The sequence below is a fragment of the Anoplophora glabripennis genome, unplaced genomic scaffold, assembly GCF_000390285.2.
Source record: "Anoplophora glabripennis isolate ALB-LARVAE unplaced genomic scaffold, Agla_2.0 scaffold358, whole genome shotgun sequence".
Lineage (NCBI taxonomy): Eukaryota > Metazoa > Arthropoda > Insecta > Coleoptera > Cerambycidae > Anoplophora > Anoplophora glabripennis.
In genome coordinates this window covers 37,742-53,947 of record NW_019416493.1, presented here as the reverse complement: position 1 = coordinate 53,947, position 16,206 = coordinate 37,742, and positions in this window count along the sequence as shown.

Sequence of the window (16,206 nt, the reverse complement as noted above, 5' to 3'; positions counted from 1 at the left end):
ATTACGGTTTATAAAATAAGTGACTTTTCTCAAAGTAGGGTTATGTCAAAACTTATTGATCCTGAATAGAATTAAAGTAGAAATTCAACAAGTTTTAAGTTAAGGCAATTAACATCACAATTTTTCAAGTATTAAAAAAAATCCAAAACGGAAATGTTCTACAAACAATTTTTTTTTCAGAATTATTCTTATTTCAAGGTTGAACATTCTTATTTTTAATTTTTCTACAGCTTTGACCAAAACAACAGTAATTACAAACATAAAAAGATAAACTCTAGAAAAATCAATATCAACAATTACATCCTTAGTGTGTACAAAAAGGTTTTTTAAATTACCAGGATTTTAAATGCACTTTTTAATTTTTCTTAATAATATTTATATTACCTGAGGAAGAGCCAAAAAACTAAAGGTTAGCATAGTTAATGAAATCTGAATTAAAATGTCTCAGTTTGATTAAATAACTTGCAAATTTGTGTCTGTATAAGACTATTAATTTATTCATAATTACAATCATTTTTTAAAAGCCATTTGTCTTAGTATATTAATTTCATGTTTAAAATTATTAAAAATGTATGAATATAACAATTAATTGAAGAAATATTTTGAGAGAAGGAATATGCAACAAATATAATTTAATACCAATTTCATAGACAAAAATTCAACACCATTTAAGACCTTCTGGAATTTAGAGATTGTCGACTTAAACTCTTCCCTTAAGACATGGTTTAAGATTAGTCTATTTTTGTGCATAAACGTTTGGTTTCCTCTTCCCTGTTAAATCTGTGGTTTTTCTCAGTGTAGAATCAATTCATTTTTATTACTAGGTAATTTTAAAGTTACCGCCTAATTAAACTGTAAGGTATTGGCAGTTTTTAAACCTAAACACATAGTTACTCCAGAAAAACATTTGACGGCTCTGGTAGTGGCGCTCCGGCATTACCAATAATTTATTGGGAACTCTATTTAACCTAACATGAGGAGTAAACGGTTTCCTCATATTTCTTGTATTTTCTAGGTTGAATTCCATTTTTTTTTTTTTAATGAAGGTATACCTATTTTCACCTGCAACATTTACATATGTAAATACTACACTTGCAGCTGCAACACACTGAAAACTTTTACAACCCATGTGAATTATTAATATGTCATAAACCACACCCATATATTTGCCCAACTCGATCCCCAAACGAATGGGACTAGGTCGAATTATGGGGGGAGATTCAGTCTTCCCACTCGGGACAAATTTCTTTAAATGATAAAATAGATATTGGCACATGAACGAGAAGTGTTAAAAATTCATCCGTACATGACCGCTTGTATGTACGCTGTGACGTGACGTCTCGTACCGCATCCAGAATTAAAGAGGCCATGAATAGATGTATGACAAGATGATGTCGTGCTGGGGACCTTTTGGGGCCAGACGGAATTGTCAGTTGTTTCGTACGTCTACGTTTCCAAATGTCAAGGCGTAATTGAATTGAATTGGTATATCGTAGGCAGTAATCTATCAAATGAGATGAGATGTAATAGACTTAGTTTCAAAGAAATTTATTGAGAAAAAAAACTTATACATTTGTGCTTATTGTTACACTCTCTAAAAATATGTTTTCAGAGAAAAAATACGCTTTTTATTTATCCTTAATGACAGTAAAGACTAAGTGTACAGAGTGGGCAAACAGGGATGTTTCCCGACATTTTTTAAAACGACAAAAAAGTAATTAATGTAACATTAGCTCTATTTTAAAGAAAAATAGATATATTGATATTTATATTCGTTTAAGAGATATAAAACGTTCCTCAGTTTTCATTATTTTCTATCATACCTTATAACATTTTTGTTTATAAAAATATTTCATCATGTCCTTTTATGAAGATTAATCGATATACTTCTATAACTTCCGGTTCCTGAGACAACAAAAATTGTATATTATATTATTTTATACGGAGTACCCTTTATATATGTGACCTACAAAGGTTTACCGAGACTGAATCTTGACCTACCGTATTATTCGGTCAGTAGCCTAGGTTTTACTGCGTTTTTAATAGTGAAAAACAAACAACAAACATTTTTACACATGAATGATTCGATTTTTTTTTATGTTTTATAATTGAATACGAATTTTTTTTATTATGTTCAATTAATTATTCAGTTTGTAGTACGTATACCTAGTGACTTATTGCTTTTCAAAGAGTAGTATGGTACCTACCTATTTAAAATGTCAATACGGTTAAAGATAAAATACTTATCCGTCCATAGCACTTTGTTAATAAAGTTGGAATCCGCTGCACTTTGATTTTGAAACCAATTGCAAAATTCAAGACGACTGAGGAAATCAGCTGTTTCGCTTCAACGTTTGAACGCCTTGTAATCGACCGGCGCGTTCCCTGTTGCGATTTTTTTTCGATTTTCTGTCTTTATAAGGCCTTCCGAATACATGGTTAAAATTAATGACATTCTGACTGAATCGCCCTGTATATTCTTCGATTTTTGAAATATGCGAATAATTTTTTTTCAGTTAATGTATCATGCATACTATTTACATAAAACATTTATCAAAAAGTAAACATCACAAATTATTTTTTTCTAACTCGACACAATGCAACGAGTGTGTATCTTTTCTTAGATGCCTCAAATACATCCATGACACATTTAATTACCTATATCAAAAATAGCTTAGAATCAAATTTATTACATAAATATCATGTATACATCATTTGAAAGGAAATTTTATATACATATTTCAAAAATATGCAGTGTAATGCATATCCTATCAAAAAAAAATATTATCTATGCAAATACCATAATATTGTAATCAAGAAAAAATTTACTACTATTTAAAATTTTGTCCATCAACTCATAAGCACATTTGGGTACGATTCAAATTTGCTGAACCAAGACAAAGGGTTTTTCTTTTTGCTGGTCTTGTAGCCATAAATAGGCAACGTGAATATATTTTTTTAAATGTCCAGCAATAGTCTATAATCCTCTAGTGAAAATATTAGAAATCTCTTAGAGATTGATAATTAATAATTAATTATTAAGTTCTGTCGTGCAATATACATGTTCTAAACGGGTGTATGCTGCCGCGCTAATTTGTGACGTCATTTAGTGCGACCGAGAATCGAGAAGATGAATGACAGTGGCAGGAAGTTCCGACAAGCATGAACATAGTAAGTAACAAGAGTCTAAAGACAGCCAAATTCACTTTACTTTGTGGCTCCCCGCATGCGTTATTTTTATAGATTAAGTTCCGTCTTGTCGGCATAGGAATTGTTAACTACACAGTAAATGGCCGAAAGGCAGGTTGTGTTCTTAATCACACTAAACGACGTCACAATGCGTTCTTGGTCAGTGTCAAAACTTAGATTTTTACATAATTTTAAACATTAAAAATTAAATTGTAGCATTAAAAAAATCCATTTTTTACCAATGTTAGTTGTTGTCGGTTATAAGCTACAAATTTGTACAATTCCAAAAGATGTTCATGCGATGCACTTAATTTTTTTAATGTCCCCCTAAAAGAGTCTAGAGGGTTTAAATCTGGAAATCACAGTGGTCATGTTATCACAAAACTTATTCAATCCACTGTATTTCTTGAGATAATATCGAATAATTTGTACATCTTCAAGAAGTCCGAGCAGATTATTTAAAAAAAAATCGAGAATTCAGAAAACTGTGTATTCGATTTGGTAATATGAATGATTCAATTAAGTCAATCGTGCCTATTTAAACGTTAAAAGCGAAAAAATGCTGGAATTGTTCCTGTTGAATCGCAATCTGTTTATCAAGGTTCACAGTCAGGTGTGTTGTCAGCATTATTTATCTCATTTCGCGTAAACACTTTAATCTGTAATTTAAAGAACACGTGTAAATCGGGAATTTTGAATTCGAAATTCTTAAAATTCTTAGAAAGTTTTCAAAGGATTCTTTTGAAAATTTGGATTAGGGGGTTTTCTCGGACGAGTAAAATGAATCCGTACTTAATTTTGCTGTAGACGCTAGAGGGCGCTACGAAATGTACTCTTGGTTGATAAAAACTGGTTATAACTTTTTTATCAGTGTGTGTACGAAAGTTTTAATAGAAAAATATTGTTATCCTATCTATTTTTCACAAATAAGGGATACTTGTTTTATGTCGATTTTTACCGTTTTCGATTTATTTCTTGTTTTTCTATTCGATGCAATAAAATAAAATAAAATAAAAGTTTGTAGTTACTTACGTAAAGCTGTCATAGTAAGCTTTGGTTATTTGAAAGCAAATTGTACTATTGACAATTAGCTGATTGAGAAGTAACTTATGTTAAATAGTGTATTCCTTTAAGTTTTTGTTTACCATTAATAATATCGCGTGAAATATGCCGCGCCATAATTTATTTTCTAATGAAGAAATGTGAGACATGGTATGTATGTATGCAAAAGAAAATTTTAATGGACGTCGTGCGTGTCGCAGGTATTTAGAAAGTTACCCAGATAGATTACAACCAAATCACAAATTATTTATTCAACATGTTGAATTGCCATATTATCTGAATGGCCGTTTTTACTTACATTTCTTAGAACATGATTTTGAGGAACTTATTGATGATTTACCGTTAAATGTAAGACACAATATGTTTTTTTATGCAAGACGGTGCCCCTGCCAATTTTTCTGTACAGGTGCGAAACTATCTTAACGCACAATTTCCCCAACGGTGGATAGGTCGCGGCAGCACATTTTCATGGCCCGCACGAAGCCCAGATTTAAACCCCATGGATTTCAGTATTTGCGGTATTTTGAAATCAAAAGTTTATAGTGACCCTATTAATACACGGGATGAGCTGTGGCAAGCAATTTTAAATGGTACGAATTTATTAAGAAATGAAGAAACACTATTTAATATTAGACAATCATTTATCAAACGAATAAGATTGTGTATTAATGTAAACGGTGGTCATATTGAGAATTTAATGTAGCCACCTGAATGTAATTAAATTATCATTGAAAATAATCTTTAGTTTTTTACGTTTTTAATTTATTGCATCCAATAGAAAAACAAGAAATAAATCGAAAACGGTTAAATTTATCGACATAAAACAAGTATCCCTTATTTGTGAAAAATAGATAGGAGAACAATATTTTTCTATTAAAACTTTCGTACACACACTGATAAAAAAGTTATAACCAGTTTTTATCAACCAAGAGTACATTTCGTAGCGCCCTCTAGCGTCTACAGCAAAATTAAGTACGGATTCGTTTTTCTCGTCCCAGAAAACCCCCTAATCCAAATTTTCAAAAGAATCCTTTGAAAACTTTCTAAGAATTTTAAGAATTTCGAATTCAAAATTTCAACTTTAACGCCCTGTAACTTTTTTATTAGCCACAAATGGACCAAGGTAAGTTTGGCTTAATCGCATTATTTTGATGTATGGAATCTACTCTTGCTCTGTGTCCTATTAATTTCGGGACACCCTGTATATGTATATCATATGAAACGACCAAAATTGAAAAACTTTTAATTTAAATAAATATTTATGTACTAATTTATGTGAAATACACCCAAAGATAATAATGAATAGCCATAGTTAAAAGTTTATAAGGAGAAATTGTTTTTTTAGAGTCACATTCGTATTTCTGTTTGCGAGAGGATCCCCAGACTTAACCAAACATTATTAGAGGGCATTTTGTAAATATGCATCCGGTAAGTACGTACTCTTGACCATTACCGTCGACTAGACGGCACAACAACAACCTCCGTGATCCGTTCGAGGGCCAGTTCGTTTAAATGTGCCTTTTCGAAATGATGTAAACTTCCACTTGACGGAACACAATTCAGGGGCCTCGTTATTCTGTATCGGCTATTTCATCCACCTATTTATTCTCAATTTATTGTTATTTTTATTTGGATAGTTTCCGCTGCAGCAAAGAACGGGCCCACATGCACGGGTTCACATTATAATGAGAAAGGAAAACGCCAAATCAAGAACAGAGCTTCAAGAGCTATCCAATCTCTAACAACTAATGCCGTACATACCTAAATATATAGGCTTGGAAATACTTTATCCATTATTAAATTAACCCGAGACTCTAAAATTAAGAAACCTACCCAGTGTGGAATCCAAGGAGAAACTGCCTTCTTTTCTGAGATCTCTCTTGCATTCGACACCCCGCTTCGACACGCCCATTTCATGGGTACAGAAGTTTCGGTTCGAGACCCCGACGATCTAAGTCTACTTGTTCAAAATCATTGCTAAATTTCATGGCCTTCTCCAAAGGACTGCAGTGGTCGAGTTTTGCAAATTTATTACTCCCGGTGACAAGAGGCGCCAGTTTCTTAACGACTTTATGGCGACGCTAAACCTACTTGAAGGCCTTTAACATTTCAATAATTATTGTTGACTGAGAATTGACACATTTCTTTAACCCTGTTTGATATTTCCCTATCATACTTGGCATCAAGTTTAGATACTTTAGAACATATTAAAAAATGCAACAAAATCGTTCATGGTTACTACCAGAGGCGTACGACATGGGTTGAGGGGTAGTTTCCCATTCCTAACTTCTACGCCACTGGCGAAATTTTTATTTTGGTACAATTTTTCAATTCTTCAATATTCTCTATGCAATTAGCCTACTATTCCTTCACAGCGGTAAAGGCATTATTTCTCGAGATTTTTAAAGTTCAACGTAGGGCTGCACGATCATTTTTATTTTCTTATGTAATTTATTTGTCATAATATTATTATTCAAGTCGGTATCTTCTGTCATGGGATTGCATTGCATTAGTTGGATTAGGTTTTACAGTTTTTTAAATAAAACACCCTGTAACTCCGTAAGGAGCCATACCTTACCTAAGCGCTGTGTGTCAATTCTTCATATTTTCAGCCCATGATTATCCAGTTAGCGTATGTGCAAATATTAATGAATCACCCTGTATAAATATAATTATCCTAATTAAAATTTACTTAATCAGTGCAAGCTGATTTGCTATAAGCATTTGTTCCTAAATAATTGGCATTTTTTCTTTTAATTAAAACATCTAGAAACGGTAGTGTATTATTATTTTCAATTCCCAAAATTGATCTGATAATAATTGTTGGTTCTTCATTATTAAATTAATATTATCCAGAAAAACATTAAACTAAACATGCCACAAATAAGTAATTTTGGAGAGAATTCCAGGTTCTTCGAGAAGAATGTCGTAACTGACGTTATAAAAGTACAAACTGACAAAGTCGAAAACACTGTTAGAAACATTCATTGACAATAGCTTTGTTCCTAGTAGAATCCAAAACAGTTTCCAACAGTCAGACGCATGCGCATATGGATGTAATGCTTACATAAGGTTCAAAATTAATTGTTTCGAATCAAATGCGATTGCGTCGGACTGTTGGAAACTGTTTCAAATGCACTAGGAACAAAGCTAATATTTTTTACAATAAACTAGAAAAGTAGGTATGTCCGCTGATGCGGACTTGACCTTTCCCTCAGGCCGCGGCGCGTACTCTGTGGGTTAGAAAATAAATAATATACAGGGCATAGTAAAAATACCGGACGGCGGAATTACTCGGCGGGAGAGCATTTTAGAGAATAATGTTAAATACAAAAGTTTCAGGATTTCTCCCTGGCTGTCCGATGGTGACCTTGACATTGACCTTGACCTTGAAGATCATTTCAAGTTCAAATGTGATTTTTCAAATGGGACCCTATGCTTTTGATCCCAGAAATGAATAGAGCGGAAAATTTTACGTTCACATATCAACCTTGAGTGACCCCTCCCTTTTAACCTTGGGGTCCCACAAGGTCAAACTAACAAAAATACAGGAACGGCAGAACAACTCGGCGGGAGAGCATTTTAGAGAAAAATTTTAAATACAAAAGTTTCAGGATTTCTCCCTAGCTATCCGATGGTGACCTTGAAATTGGCCTTGAAATTATCTTCAAGGTCAGTGGCAAAATAATAACTCACCGTGGACCGATCGGCCGGGAAAACGCGTCAAATGACAAAATTTATTTTGATGTCTTCGCTGACATTTCCATCTCCGTCCAAATATCGGATATACTTCGGGTATCTCTCTCGCACCGAAAAAAGTCAGTTTTTTCGGCGAAGACTCATTTTAAAATGGAAATTTCATATGGTGTTCCACAGGGCGCTATAATAGGTCATCAACAGTTTTTAGCTGATATTAATGACATGCTTGAAATGGATACAGCTTTTAATACTTCTTGAACATACCCGATTTGATGTCAAAAATAGTGAAAATGGATTATATGAAATTAACGTTGGATTTATTAAGTTTTAATTACCCAAAAAAAAAAATATTTACAAAGAGTTTAAAAAGTCAGTCAAAAATTGACATCGAAGTAAATTTCATACCAGATGTAATTTAAGAAAATAAATATGTAGTACAACTGAAATTGATACAAAGATAAATTAAAATCTCTTAAAATTTAAATACAAAAATAGAACCCTCAAATATGGAACTAGACATGAAACTCCAAAAAATTTTGTAAAATCCTTATAGTTTCCGAGAAAAAAAATTATTGAAGTTATGGTATTTTCAACCTTTACGCTCCCTCTCCACATGGCCTCAGGTACTTCCAAATACTGAAATTCGATGTTAGTATCTACGTTTTTGCGATAGTGTTTACATTAATTTTTCAAGTGTAAAAATGGTTTATGTGTATAGCAACTCGGGAGTTGATGAATATCGTTTTAATTTATGATGAAGCAAGATAACATTTATTTTGTGTTAGTTCATAGAAACATCAGGTATGTCAAATTATTTTATTAATTAAATCGACAAATTAATTTTGTTAATAACTAACAATAGCGGCAAAAGCAGTTAAAGGACCCCGCACAAATCTTATGGAAATTGGGTCCCGGTCAAATTCGCTGAATTTTTGATATGTGATAGAGTTCACCATACTGGTCAATTGTCTCAATGGCCACAAAGCTCAAAAATGGATAGTTTGGCCGGTACAGAGCTTTAAAGCTCCGAATATCCGCCACCGATTTATGTATATGCGCAGTGTGTATAGACTTTTGAAATAGCCTATTTCATTTTTTTATTATCTAGGTTTATATTTTTGAGGTTGCTGAATTCAGATCTGTTGTTAGATTTTCAAAATTGACAATTGGCAGCTGTCAAATAGCTGTCAATGTGCTATAATAAAGCCAAAAACTTGTTTTTTTATGTTTTATCTTTCTTTTTTTTTAGTTCGATAAGTTCAAAGACGATATCAAATCAATAACAATGACTATCGGCAGCTGTCATTTAGCTGTCAACAATTCTTCAAAGTCCGGTAATAAAGTCAAAAAATTATTTTTTGTTTATAACTTCAAGTTTTTTAGATAAGTGAATATAAATATGATATAAAATTATGTAGTCATCAGCTTACAGCTGTCAACAAGCTGTCAACTAACTGTCAAAATGCAATAATAGAGCAAGTAACTTATTTTTTGTGCTTAACTTTGTGGATAAGAAATCAAACATGATATAAGTTTATGACATCACTTTTGAACTCAGTGATCTAAGCAACTTAAAGCTTTTTAAAAAAAGTAACTTTTTGACTTTATTATTGCATTTTGACAGTTAGTTGACAGCTTGTTGACAGCTGTAAGCTGATGACTACATAATTTTATATCATATTTATATTCACTTATCTAAAAAACTTGAAGTTATAAACAAAAAATAATTTTTTGACTTTATTACCGGACTTTGAAGAATTGTTGACAGCTAAATGACAGCTGCCGATAGTCATTGTTATTGATTTGATATCGTCTTTGAACTTATCGAACTAAAAAAAAAGAAAGATAAAACATAAAAAAACAAGTTTTTGGCTTTATTATAGCACATTGACAGCTATTTGACAGCTGCCAACTGTCAATTTTGAAAATCTAACAACAGATCTGAATTCAGCAACCTCAAAAATATAAACCTAGATAATAAAAAAAATGAAATAGGCTATTTCAAAAGTCTTACACACTTGCGCATATACATAAATCCGTGGAGGATATTCGGAGCTTTAAACTCTGTACCGGCCAAACTATCCATTTTTGAGCTTTGTGGCCATTGAGACAATTGACCAGTATGATGAACTCTATCACATATCAAAAATTCAGCGAATTTGACCGGGACCCAATTTCCATAAGATTTGTGCGGGGTCCTTTGCTGATATAAAACAAGTGTTATAAAATTGTATTTATTTATTTCCTTGGGAACGAATTGAATGAAATTCTTTCAATTTTTTGTTCTTTCATTGTTTATTACACTTTGCCGCCGTGCCGGTCGCCGACTGCTTTGCCTTGCATAAGGTCAGGTTTTACAGTGAACCTGTTTCCAGTGCATGTAGAAGCGTATTTTTAAAGCATTATCGAACTGCCCTTTTCGATTTTTTCACAAAATTGTATTTTTAAGAGTCCATTCAAATTATTCTATTCGTTTCATTAGTACACACTACTAACGATTGCGTAAAATGTTTAATATTCCACTAAAATTCGAAACAATAAATTGTGACCTTGTATCTTCAACGAAAAACTAATTTTGCCAAATATTTAAAATATGGAAAAAGCACATTCACACTTAAAACTCCCCAATTAAGTTTTTTATAAGCGTAATGAATAAATGAGTAAAAATATCGAACTAATCCCGCTAATGTGAAAGTTACAATAATTCCGTTTCCCCTCACTTCCATCCGGCGATATTATCTTGGGATTCAATCAAGAAAAAGCGATGATCAATAAGCCGACACAAAATTTATTGATGTTGTTGGTAGAATAATTCATAAAGATCCAATATAAACGCGTTATTATTTTTCAATCAGTATAAAACGAACATAGACTGGAGAAAAGCGAGTTAGTGGATATGAAAATGCGATTTGATTGATTGGCAGACGTGCCTGGACTGAAGGGACCTTAACCAGAGCGTAGCTGCCGCCTCCGCCTTCCCATCGAATCAAATAAGATTTGCCCTGGCGCGGGCTGCGCCCCACGCTGATGATAAAAACCGAAATTTACGTTTTACAGTATATTGGTTTATGGTGAATGTAGCTATTTTATTAGTTCTCTATAAATATTCCTGTGGGGGCCCGGGAAGGGGTCTTCCGCGAAAGGAGTGTGGTCTTTTAATAAGAAACTGTACAGGCTGGGCCAAATTCGATCCTTTTTGGGGATCTCCTATTTCCCGAATCTAAAAACATTTTTTTTGTGTATGTTATGCCGAAATATTTAAGCAGTGCCGGATAAAACGCTATAAATCTCATCCAGTAACAGCTGGATTACACCTAAAGCGTTCTCCGAGCTACAAAGATAACCCCAGAGTAAACCACCTACTTACAGAAACCTCCGGAATACACCATCACGTAGAAGAATTCCCGTACACGACTTGATAATTTAAAATTAAAATAATAATACAGATAATAGCAAAGAAACAAACACTGTACAAAACGCTGTCACACCTGGCTTTCCAAGAAATGGTATTTACGGCTTCTTGGGTATTTATTACGTAGGTACTTTTGTTCAGGTAGCCATTCTCGGTAAATGTATAGCGCTACAATGAAAGAAGATAATACCAGTAACCGCTAGCCTTGCGGAGATGAATTATGCGTTGAATATCAATACATTCAAAACTGTTCGAAAAACGTAAAATTCCCTCATGATATAAAAATCTAACTTGTGTTACAAAAGAGTTCTTTTTTCTCCATTAACTTGGTGGTCGATAAATAAACCAGTTCTTGCTAGTATCAAAAAGACAGTTTAGTTAATAGCCCAGTTACTGTAGCTGAAAATACCGGGTGTTTCATGAAGTTCTCCCGGCACTAATAGAGGATGTTTCTTGGGTTATTTCTAGGAAAAAAGTTCATATAAACATGTGTCCGATTTGCTTTACTTATTGAGCTACACGAATTTGAAAATAAAATAATGGAAATTAATTTTCATTGTTATTTTTAGAACATCGGTAATAGTGATACATACATTCTTAATTTAAAAGGTTTTCGAAAATTCCAGCTCCTACTTCAATACATTTGTCAGCACGCCTGTGAATTGCTCGCGTTGCATTTCTAATATTCGCGTGCTTTTCTTTTATTTGCGTTGCAGCATTAACAATTCTTTGGATTAGAGCTTCGCGTGTTTCTACTTTCTCTTGATAAACCAAATCCTTCATCCAACCCCACATGTTGTAATCTAACGGATTGAGGTCTGGAGACCTAGCTGGCCAAATATGTGGCCCACCTCGACCGATCCAGCGACCAGGGTAATGCTCATTTAGGTGAGCAGTGACAATTCGGGAAATATGAGGTGGAGCTCCATCATGTTGCAAGTACATTCTTAATCGTCTTGCCAGAGGTACATCTTCAAGCAATCGCGGGAGTTCTTCCTCTAAAAATTGTAGATACTTTGGTCCATTAAGACGACCTTCAATAATAAATGACCCTATAAGTTGATCGTATAGTATTCCACACCACACATTAACGCTAAATCTACGTTGAAAATTACTTTCTACGGTGGCATGAGGGTTGACGTCCGACCATTGATGCATGTTATGGGTGTTGATACCGTCTCTGGTAAATTGTGACTCATCCGTAAATAAGATGTAGCGATACAAATTCCTATTATTATTCAACCACTGACAAAATTCTCCCTGCCTAGGGAAATCTCTGGCTCCGGATGTTGAACACGCTGTAGATGGTATGGATACAACAGATTCTTGTTTAATGTTCTCCATACCCTGGTATTGGGAATCACTAAAGGTGTAGATATCCGTCGTGTACTAACACCGGGATTACGCTCGGCCATAGCAAGGGTATTCTCTTCTTCTACAACACTCTGCTGACTTACCCGTTCGTAGTGAATGCGAACACTTGGAAGTGAACCAGTTTCTCTGAGTGCATGAAAAGTTGTGGTAAACGATTTCGGGGATGGAATGCGACGATTTGGGAAACGCCGTTGATATTCCAGTGAAGATAGAATAGCATTTCCATCGCAATTATCCAAAACAAACATCATATCGGCATGCTCAGCAGTCGTAAACTTAAGGCATTGTTCGCGAATTTGCAAAATTGAATCTTCATACTAAACTGATAGTAACCTAGATAACATTTTACCTTGCAAATGTCGTCAGAGCACACTTGACCAATGCGTAGCGCGCAACAAATTTGATTATTACTTTTTACGTTTAAATTTTAAATTCATGTAGCTCACAAAGTAAAGCAAATCGGACACATGTTTATAAAACTTTTTTTCTAGAAATAACCCAAGGAACATCCTCTATTAGTGCCGGGAGAACTTCATGAAACACCCGGTATAGCAATACCTGAGAATTTTTTATAACTGCATGGATTTTTCTCAAAATTTATAATTAGGCCCATCTTACCCCTCACTTCAAAACTTATATATGGAAAGGCTGTATATACAAAAACGAATCTAAATGCTTCAAAATTCTTATCTGACCTAAATTTTCCTAAAATTATCACCTATACACGTGTTAATTTTTTTGACGATAACTTTCTTACATTTTCAGATTTTTGATCGCACAAAGGCTCATTTTGCAGGAAATTGTAAGGGCTACGTGAACTGTTGACTTGATCTTTTTTAAGCCCTTCATTTTTAAGTTTGAAGGGTTTAAAGGGCTCGAAAAGGGTGGTTCTCTCATTCATATGATAACATAAAATGGCGATATCTCGATTAATATTAATTTTAGAGGAATAAAAAAGCAAAATCTTGAGCAAAAATAAAGCTAATTTTTTGTATTTTTGTCGTACACCCTTTAATTTTTAAGTTACAGCGTAAAAATCGAATTTTTTTCAAAAATTTGAAAAATTAACATTTTCAAAAATTAAGTTTTCTTTCGAAATCATGCTTTGTAAGTGAGCCAAAGACCCAGAAAATATTCTTAGAACATAAATGAAGAAATCTGTAAATGGATTGCATTTAATTTTCATTCTGTCGCCAAAGGTATAATGATTTGTTTATTAATTTTTTCTTAAAAAAAAATGAGACTATCATGTTATTTTGATCATATTTCCGTTAATTTTGATTCTACAGACTTTTAAAATAGCTCATTTTAAAGGTTTTTTAAAGTACTTCAAAAAGGGTTCTGATAGTCTTTTTCCTAATATTTATGGTTTTGGCGTTATTTAACGTTAACTGGTTCCAATTTAGTTTTCAGCTAACATATAATAATGTTTAAAAATCCATAACTCGGTTTATATTGGAATTAGAGAAAAACAAAATAATGCCATTAGATTTGTTTTTTTACCTTTCTTTTTGTTTATTACAACTTTTTCGATAAATTTGCAAAAAACTGTCCGAAAACAAGCACTTTTTCAGTAAAAAATCAACATTTTCAATGACGAATTACTCGAAAAGTATTGGATTATCAGAAAAGCTTTATATAACATTTATTTTGTTACTTAAAATTGACTCCTCTGGTTATTTTGGGCGTAAAAATTTCCACCCCCAAGAAGGGGTGGCAACCACCCCCAGGGCAAAAGCAGACTTTGGCACTGTATAAATTTTGTTCCTTGAGGCATTCCCCACATTCAGTTAAAATTTCACGTCAATTGGTTCAGTTATAAAGAATTCGGATTTGAGTAATTGGACTATAACAAGTATAACGAAAAAAGCCTATTTGTTCTTTCTTACCGCTGTTACTGATTAATTTAATTTGATAAATTGCTGCAATAATATTGTGACTATATACTGTTAAAAACTTATTACACCAGGCGGGATCTGTTTCAAAACACCCATGTATGGATGTTTTATATAGTATCGCTAATTTTTGCTTTAATGGCTCTAAAATGATATAACAAAACATAATTTCACTATACGCGCTCTTCAAAATACTTATTATTAAACAAATAGTGAAAAAAATTGGAAAAAATTCCATTTTTTATTCTCTCTTTTTCAACACAGTTCAAAAACTATTCATTTTAGAGAAATATTGAAGAGGAAAAAAAAATTCGTAATAAAAAAAGATTCGTAATTAAATTGTATACATGATATACCTATTTTCAAATAAAAAATACAACATAATTATTGCAAATATAGCAAAAACAACAAAAAAAAGTGAAAAAAATTATAATATATTTGCGATTTTTTTAAAAGTACTTATATTATAGGAAGTATCTTCAGACTTGGCCAAAAAAAATCTTTTTGATATAATAAAACATCACACCAATTTTCCTTAAAATCGGTCCGATAATTTTCGAGTAATAATTTTGCAATCTAGATTTTTGAAAAAAAATTGAAACTTTTGCAAATTTAACTGAGCCTAAATTAAGACTTCTAGATACTTGAAAATTTTATCACATAAAAAAGGCCACTCAAACTTTAAAATGCATTCAGGAAAATTGAAATTCGTTAATTAGGAGAGCCGTGGTAATTGTTTAAAGATATGTGTAATATTTGCGCTTATAAACAAATAGAATAACTTTATAAATTCATTATAATTATTGTTTTTAATTATGCTTTTAAAGTACTCGGAAAGACGCTTCTTAAAGAAAAAAACGTGGTGATTCGTTAATTGGTTCCAGAGTTATAGTCGATCAAAGTTGACCGGCATTTGTGACGTAGCTACGAGCTGGAGGACTGTTTTTTAAACAACTACCTTTATTACTTACGCTCTTGTGCAACCTATATAAAATGTCGATTAAAACTATTGGAGCGAGCAAGATATTCACGAAAAATGTAAGGGAGGTAGTGGTGGGGGGGTCGAAAGTTCGACTACTCCGGCCGATTCGAAATTGAAATCGCGCGTTCAAAATAGCATCGCCCTTAAAATTTTGATTATCTCGGCTTCTAGTGGTCCGATTTTGATGGTTTTTTTTAAATCGATGTCTCGCGAGCTGAAAAATTCAAATATCGCATTTTCAAATGCGAATTATTAATTATCGACATATTAACGTACTGATAATTACTTACTACTTTTTTATTTGCTTTACTGTTCTCGTATTTTTCTTTATTCTATTAATGAATATTACTCAAATTAATATAGTTTTTATCCGTACATTGTATTCAATTTGTTTAAACATTCAAAATTTGTTCAAACAATAATTATATAAATAAATTTTTAAAATCAAATTGTCTCAGAAAAAAAAAGTGTTATACTTACTACATTTTTATTGAATATAAATTAATTTTAAGTATTTATACACATTTTTAAAAATTAAACAATAATTTAATCAGTTAATGATTTCATTTTATTTTAAATATAAAAAGTTTTAT